The sequence below is a fragment of the Hemicordylus capensis genome, chromosome 5, assembly GCF_027244095.1.
Source record: "Hemicordylus capensis ecotype Gifberg chromosome 5, rHemCap1.1.pri, whole genome shotgun sequence".
NCBI lineage: Eukaryota > Metazoa > Chordata > Lepidosauria > Squamata > Cordylidae > Hemicordylus > Hemicordylus capensis.
In genome coordinates, this window is record NC_069661.1 from 110,513,297 (window position 1) to 110,522,958 (window position 9,662).

The following is a 9,662-nucleotide window of genomic DNA, read 5'->3' on the forward strand; positions in this document are numbered from 1 at the left end:
GAAATAGTGGGGTTTGCTGCCGGGAGCCGCTGGCTCCCATGGCAGCACACAATCCACTAAAAGCGGGCTAGGCTCCCTTAGCCCGCTTTTAGTGGATCGTGAGAATCTCCTCACAATCTACTCATGGTCTTGGACAGCACTAAACTATGATATGAATATGTGCCTTCTCAAGTACATACACTGCAGCGTCTGACACTCTACACAGAGTATCATATTCTTAATACGTTACAACTCTACATTGATTCATGTTCTGTATGTTGTAAGTGTAACTTTACATATAACTTTGCCCTTTGTGTTACCCATTCATTACTTTCTCCAGTGAATGTGGTGTCAGAAAAGGCATGTAATAACTCTAGCTGCCCTGTGTTCAAGAGCCAACTTGTTCCATTGCCAGGTTCTTAAGTGTTTTTACAAGGCCCCTATCTCTGTAGCCAAGTGAACAGGTTCTAGTTTTTAAAGCAGACTCATCAAACTGCATCCCTGGCTGACATCAAAACATCTGCGTGCCAGACTGTTCTATCTAATTGTAAGTCTGGAGCTTGTGCTCCAGGTTAGTTTTGTGCTACTGACTGGAACAGTGCTCGTGTTTGTGTGCAACATTTGCACAAGAAATGGTATGCCACCTCTGTCTGAATGGGAAGTTTTGTGCAAGAGTGCTCTGGTGAAAATCGAGTGTGTGTGTGTGTGTGTGTGTGTGTTTAATGCAACTAAGTTTAACTTATTTGCTCTGGATGCTGGCCCCTGGGAAGTGTGTGAGAACTGAGGCCCTAAGATAGAATGTGGATAGATTCTGGCTCTTTGTCAGAATGCAGTCCTGCTTTAAAGCTCCTAGTACTGCTTCTAGGAGTTGTGTTTCTTCTGTTATTGTGTAGTGGCTAGAAATGGCAGGCTCAAATCACTGCTCCTTTAATCTAACTTGTCTCCGTGGTGGTTGGGAGGGTAAAATACTGCTTTGTGGTACTTGGAGGAATGTACAGTATATTATTATCCCATTTGCCCTCTTTAGTATTCTCAAGGTTTGGTTATGTGGTGTGTGTGCGCGTGTGCGCACGTTCGTGCATATGTCTTTTTTGGAGCATGGAGCATGTTTCTCCTCTTTCTCTTCTAATAACCCCTGCTAACTTGGCAAAGAGGCACCTTTTAACGTGGTGATTCTCTTTATTTAGGAGGGGGGAAGTAACTGACCCTATCCACCCCCACCACAGTACCACCAGTGACTGTTGCTGATGTCTTTCTTATGTTTCTTTTTAGATTGTGAGCCCTTTGGGGACAGGGTTCCATCTTATTTGTTTGTTTGTTATTTCTCTGTGTAAACCACCCTGAGCCATTTTTGGAAGGGTGGTATAGAAATCGAATTAATAATAACCAATTTTTAAATACAAGCTACCTGTAGCCAAAAATTGGTGGGACCATACAACTGAAAAAGTTGTAGAAAATGAAGATGCAAAAATATTATGGGACTTCTGACTACAAACAAACATCTGCCACACAATACACCAGATATAAATGTAGTCGAGAAGAAAGAAAAACAAGTCAAAATAATCGACATAGCAATACCAGGGGATAGCAGAATAGGAAAAAAAAAAAGAAATAGAGAAAATAACAAAATACAAAGATCTACAAATTGAAATTGAAAGGCTGTGGCAGAAAAAGACCAAAATAATCCCAGTGGTAATTGGCACCCTAGGTGCAATTCCAAAACAACTTGAAGAGCAACTTGAAGAGCATAGGAGCCACAGAAATCACCATCAGCCAATTACAAAAAGCAACTTTACTGGGAACAGCCTATATTTTGCGACAATATCTATAATAACCAACAGTATTGATGATAAAATTCTGGCATCCCAGGTCCTTGGGAAGGACTCGATGTCTGGATAAAACAAACCAGTCAATAACACCTGTCTGACTGTGTAAACAAGAAATAATATTTGATAACATAATTTTCTTCCTTCCTCATATTACTTGTCTTGCTTCTCCAGCTTCTAATCTGGAACAGCCCAAACTCTGTTGCAGTATCACACTTACAACATAAATGGATGGGGAACATCACAATAAGGTCACAGACAAATATGCTATGTACATTCTCAATCAAAAAGTTAGTTTTTACTCTCATTGATGTTCACTGCTGTGTAGAACATAGATTTCTAAGTGTGTGTGTGTGTGTGTGTGTGTGTTCCATCAACAGTTAAAAACCCATGTTTTTAAGAAGACTTTTTAGATGACTCCCCCCCCCATTAATAAATAGAATGATTACACATGTGCAATGGATAGCATAGGGTATTTGTACAAAAGCACAACACAAAGCAATGCCATGGTTGTGAGTTCTTGTCTTCACCTGGGGCACTAGTCTTAAAGTATTCAGAATAAAAAAACTTGGTGTTTTTAGCAACCAATTAAAAACATATACTTTTAAAGAGGCTGTAGTTTTGATAGTTCTCAATTTTTTGGCTAATAAATGACTTTCAATTTGAAACTTTAAAAATTTGTAATTTTAATTGTGCGTTTAGTCTGATCTTTTAGCTTGTTTAGTTTAATTTGGTTAACTTTATTAGTCTTATTTTACATTGTATCTATTTTATTAATGTTCTTGTTTGCCTGCGGCTGCCACCAACTCTTCTAGTGACTACTTGGGAATGGGCCTTCTCCATTGTAGCCCCTAGACTTTGTAATGTGCTCCCTTTTGAAATAAGAGCCTCTGATCCACCCCCAAGCAGTAGAGTACTGCAGGGATGTGGGTATACATATCTAGATAAATAAATTACAACCACCTTATGGGGTGGGCTGATTTATAGTTTTCTAACTCCATCATGTTCTTCTTTTTAGAACTCGCTGATGAGGAGCCAGGCAATGCTGATGCCGCACCAAATCTGGTGGTGTGTGTGAAAGACCATTGTGAATGGCTGAGGGTGATGGCTAGTTGACTTGATGTCCTTAAAAATGTTGCTTTGCAGATTTTTGAACAAGCCATGGGAGTTACTGATTACCAGAAGACAGTCCTGAGACTCTGTAATGATTTGTCCGAGGCCTTCAAGTTTCAGAAAATGAGTACATGTATTCCTGTACCATCACACATTGAGGGGAGGGGGGCATAAACACTTGTAGGGGCCAAAAGCCATCCTCTGTTGCTAATTCTTTAATAACCCCCTCCACACCATCTGCTGATGATCCTACAGAGGTGTCTCAATCAAACCCATCTGCTGATCCACAGGGTGCTGATGAACAGTTGGTTACCGAACATGGTCCACCTACAGAGGCACTTTCCCGTTGTTGAATCCTGCTATGGGTTCTTGGTCAGATACTTCTGCAGAATCTCACACTAATATGGCTTCACACGTGTATACCCAGACCCCCCCCATATTCGAGAGGGGGTATCTGCTTTAACACACTGTATCTCAACCCGGGGCCTTGCTAATTGGGTAGTAAAGGCCGAACTAGTGTTCTTGCTAGCATTACAGGAGAGGGTAATGTAAAATTGCCTGTCACCCATTTATAACGGTTCCAGGGGTGCAGGGGCAAAGTTGGGCACAGTCCCAAAGATCTCCACCTGCAGATGGCATGTTACCCACCTAACTATAAGTTGCAGGCATCATTTTCAATTCAGTAACATATGCATCCCTCTGTCTCTCAACTTTACTGCTCCAGGACCTGCAGTTTGTGTGGCTATGGTGGGGCTCCAGCTTTTGCTGGAAACTTTTCTCTTTTCCTTTCCTCCCCCACCCCTTTTAAAATTTCACTAGCAAATCTTAGTAACATTCAGAGATCTAGAAAAAAAGCGGGGGATATGGTGGATTGATACTTCTTCTGGGGAGTTCTTTTCATAACAGCCACCTCCTTTCTTGTTAATTCTGGGGACTTTAAGGAAAGCCTATTGCTAGCTCCCTCAACTTTCTCTTACTCGCTCTCTTCTTGGGAGGCTGGTTTAAAAAAAAAAAAAAAAAAACACCATGATATTTTAACTGAAATTACTAATTGGACAATTTCAACCCTATCCTGTCTGAAATGTGTCGTTAAGACAAAATGTATTTTTAAAAGAAAAATTTAAGAATTCTGACATTCTTGAATTTTATTTATGAGCCAACCTAACAGGCAAAGCTTGGAAAACAGGCAAGTCCAAAATATTCAAGTAGCAGCACCTCTCTCTCTAGGCCTTAATTACATCAGTTTTTGTTTTGTTTTATTTGCTGGTTATTTTGTTTTTTAAAACTTTGGTGGCTGATTGTAGTATTGAAAGGAAAGATCTTCAACATAAATTCTCTGTCAGGCCTGTGATCTATATGGCTTAATTTTTCGAAACTGATAAAGTAAATGTTGCATAGAATTGCAACCGGGGTTGATAGAAACCAATGATGTGTGTGTGTGGTGTGTGTGTGTGTGAATGAATATTCCAGATTTTTTAATCTAAATTGGATATTATTTTTTTTAAACCAATTTATTATTCTTTTGAAAAAAGAACATAGGTCAAAGATATCATGAGTGTTAATCATAACTCCTAATTATATTCTGTAAACTTGTTGGTCCATTCACACATTATGTTCAACAATTGTACAATGAGTGTACACACAGGTACAAATCTGCACACAGTTACAGTCATTCAAATGTTACACAGGTACAGCATTATACTTCCTATCTGTACCATGCATTCGAAGGGCCTGTATCCTGGTTTGAATTTTAAAATGAACCCATGTACAGTAATTCATGGCAACATGTGTACACTTCCACAGAATAGTGTCTGAATCGGGATAAAGAAGGCCAAGGAATGACTAGAGGATTTGGGGAGGATGGAATAGATCTGGACAAGCAACAGGAACATGGAGGAAACCTTTTCCAAGTGTATCCTCCATTTTTAGAAGGGAAACACCTATCATGGCTGCATACCTCTCTGCTTAAAAGAGAACTCACCTGGGAATATTTTAAAGACGTTTCTGTACATGTGGGTACATGTGGTTTCAGGCATGTGTGCAAAAATGCAAAAAGTGCAACAAAGAAATGCAAGGCCTGGTTTCCTGAATGAAACAGCATTATGATCTCTGAATATGCATTACATCTCTGAAGGTTATATTAGACAAGAATTTACTTTTACTAGAAAATGGTGATTAAATAGAATCTGCTTGACTAGTGATTTAAATTGTGATTTAAATAATTAAAATGGAGTCCTGTGAAGTGATTTAAATCATGATTTAAATCATAGCAGCCCTGATTGCAACCATTCTATACAGTTTCCAAGTCAAAGCCTTAATGAACTCATGGGGGCTTACTCTCCGGTAACTGCTGTGTGCATAGGCTTGCAACCAGGGGCGTAACCAAGGGGGGGCAGGCAGGACACGTGCCCTGGGCGCCATTGCAGGGGGGCGCCCAAAGTGCCTGCCATGCCCCGCCCCTCACCCCCAACCACCACAATTAATTTTTTTTAAAAAATAAAAAAATTATCCCCCCGCCGCCCCCCTTCAATCCCACTACTGTTGCCAGGGTGGATGGCCTGCCCGCACCCCCACCCTTTGCACAGGCGCCATTCAAGTCTGGGCGCTGGCAGAAGGGCGGGCACTCTCTCATGGGCTGCAGTCCTTCCGGGAGTGCCGCGCTCCTCCTCCACTGGGAGCCCTCCGAGCACTTGCCATTTATTTCAAGCAGCGTTTGCAGCCTGAAAGCGTCTATTCCCCTTTCTCTCCCTCCAGAGAGGGAGAGAAAGGAAGAATAGATGCTTTTAGGCAGCAAGCCTGCCTGAAATGAGAGACTGAAGAGCTCGCTCGGGCTCTTTGGAGCTCGAAGCCACGCCCCCTTTGTGCGGATGTCACATGTAAAGGGGGCGTGGCCTCAAGCTCCAAATACCCAGAGTGAGCTCTTCCACGTCAGGCAGTGATGGTGCTTTGGAGGGCTGCAGCTGAGCTGAGGAGGACACCGCCAGGACTGGTGAGGGACATGGAGGAGCCCTCAGTCTCAAGTAATCCCATCCTGGTGCCTCCTTCTGCACTCCCCCACCCACCCTTTGCTGGGAAGCTCCACCACAGCCAGCCCTGCTGGAGTAATCAGTGCCTCCCCCCACCAGCTGCCCCTTGATGCCTTCCCCATACACTCCCTAAGAACAGAACAGTTCAAGTTCCTCTTGAACTTAGGCAAAGCCCCAACGTTCTCTTCTCCCTCCCTTTTCCTTCTGCCTTCCTTCTGCTGCTCAGGGATGGGTGGGTGGGTTTCTTTTGTGTTTCTTCGGTGGCGAGATAAGCAGGCAGGCTGTGCATTTATTTGCATGAACTGGTGACTTGCCTAGGAGCTAAACTGCTGCTGGTGCCTATTGTGCTTTTGGAGAAGAGCCTTGCTGGGGAGGGGGACGATAGTTGTTTGTTTGTTTGCATGAATGAAGCTGAGGAATTCTCAAAGTTGTGACTTGATTAGGAGCTAAACTTTGCTGCTATTTGCTTTTGGTTGCTGCCAGCTGTTTGCAAACGTCCCCACTCTGTGTTTTGGTACTGTATGCTTGCCACTTTTTAAATCAGCTCTGCTCCTGCACCTTTAATAGCAGCCCAACTCCCAGTAATGAAGCCCTGCATTTTCATAGTAGGAAAGGCTTCAGTTGCTAACTTTCTGTTTCTCACAGACTGCTGTTCAAGGCACAGGAGCACTGGTTTAAAAAAAGGGTGGCAACCCTATAGACTGTTGTTCTCCATTTCTCTGCTTCTGGAATCAGGATTCTTCAAATAGAAGGGTAGGCTGCTTCTAGGTTACACTTATTTGTGAAATGGGAAAGAAAATGCCTTGCGTTCTGGCCTCCTGCTACATACATTAATTACTGTGTGGGGTTACCAACCATCTAAGAAATAATGGTCTGCTCTGTCAGATGTTTGGACAGGGGCACAATTTCAGTGCTTGCCCTAGGTGCTGTTTTCCCTAGATACGCCTCTGCTTGCAACCTAAGGATATATCCCAGAAATGTTTATATTGTTAGACAGAGACAAAAAAGTCTTGCTTTTTAAAAAGTGTGCATGTGCATATTTGTGAGAAGAAAGGAAATTAGTGGGCTTTGGTGGAAAACTTATCATCATCAGAACTTGTGCTAATAGAATGCTTTCTTGGGCTATGTTTTACAACTGTCAGTAGCACAGGTAGCTCCAATGATCTCTTGGAGGACCCCATGATCACACAAACAGTGAGTCTGCAAAAACAAGATGGCTCAGAGGGACACGGGCTATTCACCTGCCCCTTGCATTTATTTTGCCAGAGTTTGTGTTGCTTTCTGATCTCTTCATTTGGGCAGGCCTTCCAATTTCTGAAGGAAGTTTTCTTCCCCTCTATGCTCTATGCACATGCTGGCAAAGTGGTGGAGCCTTGTTCATAGGACCTGGGTGGTGGGTTTTGTTCGTAGAGGGGACACTTGACCCCATTTTGGCCAATAAAGTTACACAAAATGGCCACTGACCCATTATCACATGTGAGTGGTTGGGCCTTTCTGGGCTTTGAAACCTGTTCCTATTGGTTCGGGATGGCTAGGTGTGTTCATAGAGGGGTCACATGCCCACCTTTGGGACGTGCCTGGACATATTCTGGGGTGAGAGTGGAGGGTGGGGGCCAGAATTCTAGGGGTGAAGGCAGACCTTTACTTCTGATCCTTTCTGGTCATGTGGAAGTCTCCTCTGACCATTTCCTGTGATGTAAGCCCCTCCTTTGGCCATTTCCAGTGACATAAGTGCATTTTGACAGCTCCCGTGACATCAGCACCCACGTGGGCACTATGACATCATTCTCCAGCCATGTGCTTCTGTTTGGAAACAAAAGCATGTGGAGTTTGACATGTCCGTATACTACTTGTGAGCTCAGGTCAAAACATGTTGTTTATTAAGAATGTTACTTGAACCACTTTTATGAACTGAATTATTTCTTGAATGGATAAAACAGACAATTCATTTCATGATATATGTAGATACCTTACCAATCCAAATATTGTAGTGTGAACAGTAATGGAATAAAATATGACAATTGACAATCAAAGCTGTGCTACAGGTATAATGTTCTACATGCAGTTATTAGATTAACCACAAAGAGCCTTGGTGACACAAGTGAATTGAATTATCCAACCCAACTTTGCCTGCACAGTTAACAGGCAGTTCCGTCCTGGGCTCCATTTTGTTGTCACACTAGTGCAATCAACACATGGAATCCAGGATGGAGCTATACTGGAAATAGGGACAAATATGGCTCTCAATTCCTCCCTTTGTTCTATGGAACAACATTAAAGGGTCCCAGTCTTTGACATCCTTAGTGACAGATCAAAAGCAGAACTGTTTCAAATATCCACCCCATATGCAGATCCTCTCCCTGACCTCTTGCCTGTCGATCCCGGGCATGCGTTGGCGGGGGGATATGGCTTGTGAGATACTCCTTGACCCACCCAACAGACATTTCACAAGCTCTTCAATAAAGAACAAGTTGCTTAATGAAATAAAGAACAAGTTGCTTCATGGAATAAAGCAGTATAATCGGTAAATATTTTACCTCTTCAGATAAATTTGTGGTGATACATTAATTATAATCATTCTGAGGGCAGAATATTGTAGTGCATGATATGAGGCAAGTTTTATTTCACATTTCGGAGAGGAAGGAAGATATCAAACACACATCAGCCTTTTCAGGGGCAACTATGGTTTAATGTAATGTCTGCTTTAGCCCTTACTTTTTATGGATATTTACTTTTTGATCGCATTCTTCAATGTAACACCCATTCCCAAGAGTAGGGTAGAAGTGTGTTGTGTGTGTGTGTGTGTATCTCACATTCTGCTACCTATTTAATCCAATTGACATATACTTGTTAAAATATTAAGTGTGAAGTATTTAGAGCAGATTTAAATGCAGAATTAAACCAAAGGGATTTGCATAATCTTGAGGCACCAATGCCAGATTTCAAATGCCAGCCTCACCTCTTATAATTGAAAGCTTGATACCTTTGCACACACACAAAATTAAAAACCCCAGCTACTGTTTCAATAAAGATTTAGAATGTGCTGCATGGAAGAGCCTTTGGGCAGCATCTGGAAATAATACCAAATTGCTATTCTAATCCACAATGGAACATTTTAATAAGTGTGATAAATGACTCACAAAGGGTTTCAGCTTTCACTGTCAGTGGAATTAGAATCAGGCAAAGGCTAGGCCTGAGTGATAGGTGGAGAGGCCATTTGTGGTAAACAGTTTGCAACGTCAAGGCAAGTCTGGCTTAGTGAGCTCTCAGAGGCTAAATTCCTGACCATTTGTCACCTTGTAGCCTACAGATGTACATGTACATAAAACCAGAGTGGCACGTTCTTTATCCATGAATATATCCTTCCCCTCTGTATTCACCCTGGACTCATAGTCTTTGGCAAAATATCAGAAAATGAAACATCTTATAATTGATCTGAGAGCATTTTAAACATCAGAATGGGATTGATATAATGTAAGACATCCAAAATGTTCGTAAACTCATCTTGCTAGACACATCACATATTTATCTCATATTTGCAGTGTGAAGGCAGAACCAAGTAGAACAACCAATTCGGTATTAGTGCATATGCCCACCTAAATATAGTGGTTTATTTCTATTTGTTTCTAGTTTCTTCTTGCGTTTAGGTTGTTTGATTTGTGTCTATGTACTTGGATGAATCTTCTTGTTTCTTATGTGGTAGTATTTGTTCCCTTGA

The 9,662-nt window shown here is 41.9% G+C and overlaps 1 pseudogene; it reads left to right on the forward strand.

Moving 5' to 3' along the window:
- Positions 1 to 285: 285 nt before the first annotated feature.
- On the forward strand, positions 286 to 445 carry LOC128328604 (uncharacterized; annotated as a pseudogene).
- The last annotated feature ends 9,217 nt before the right edge of the window (positions 446 to 9,662 follow it).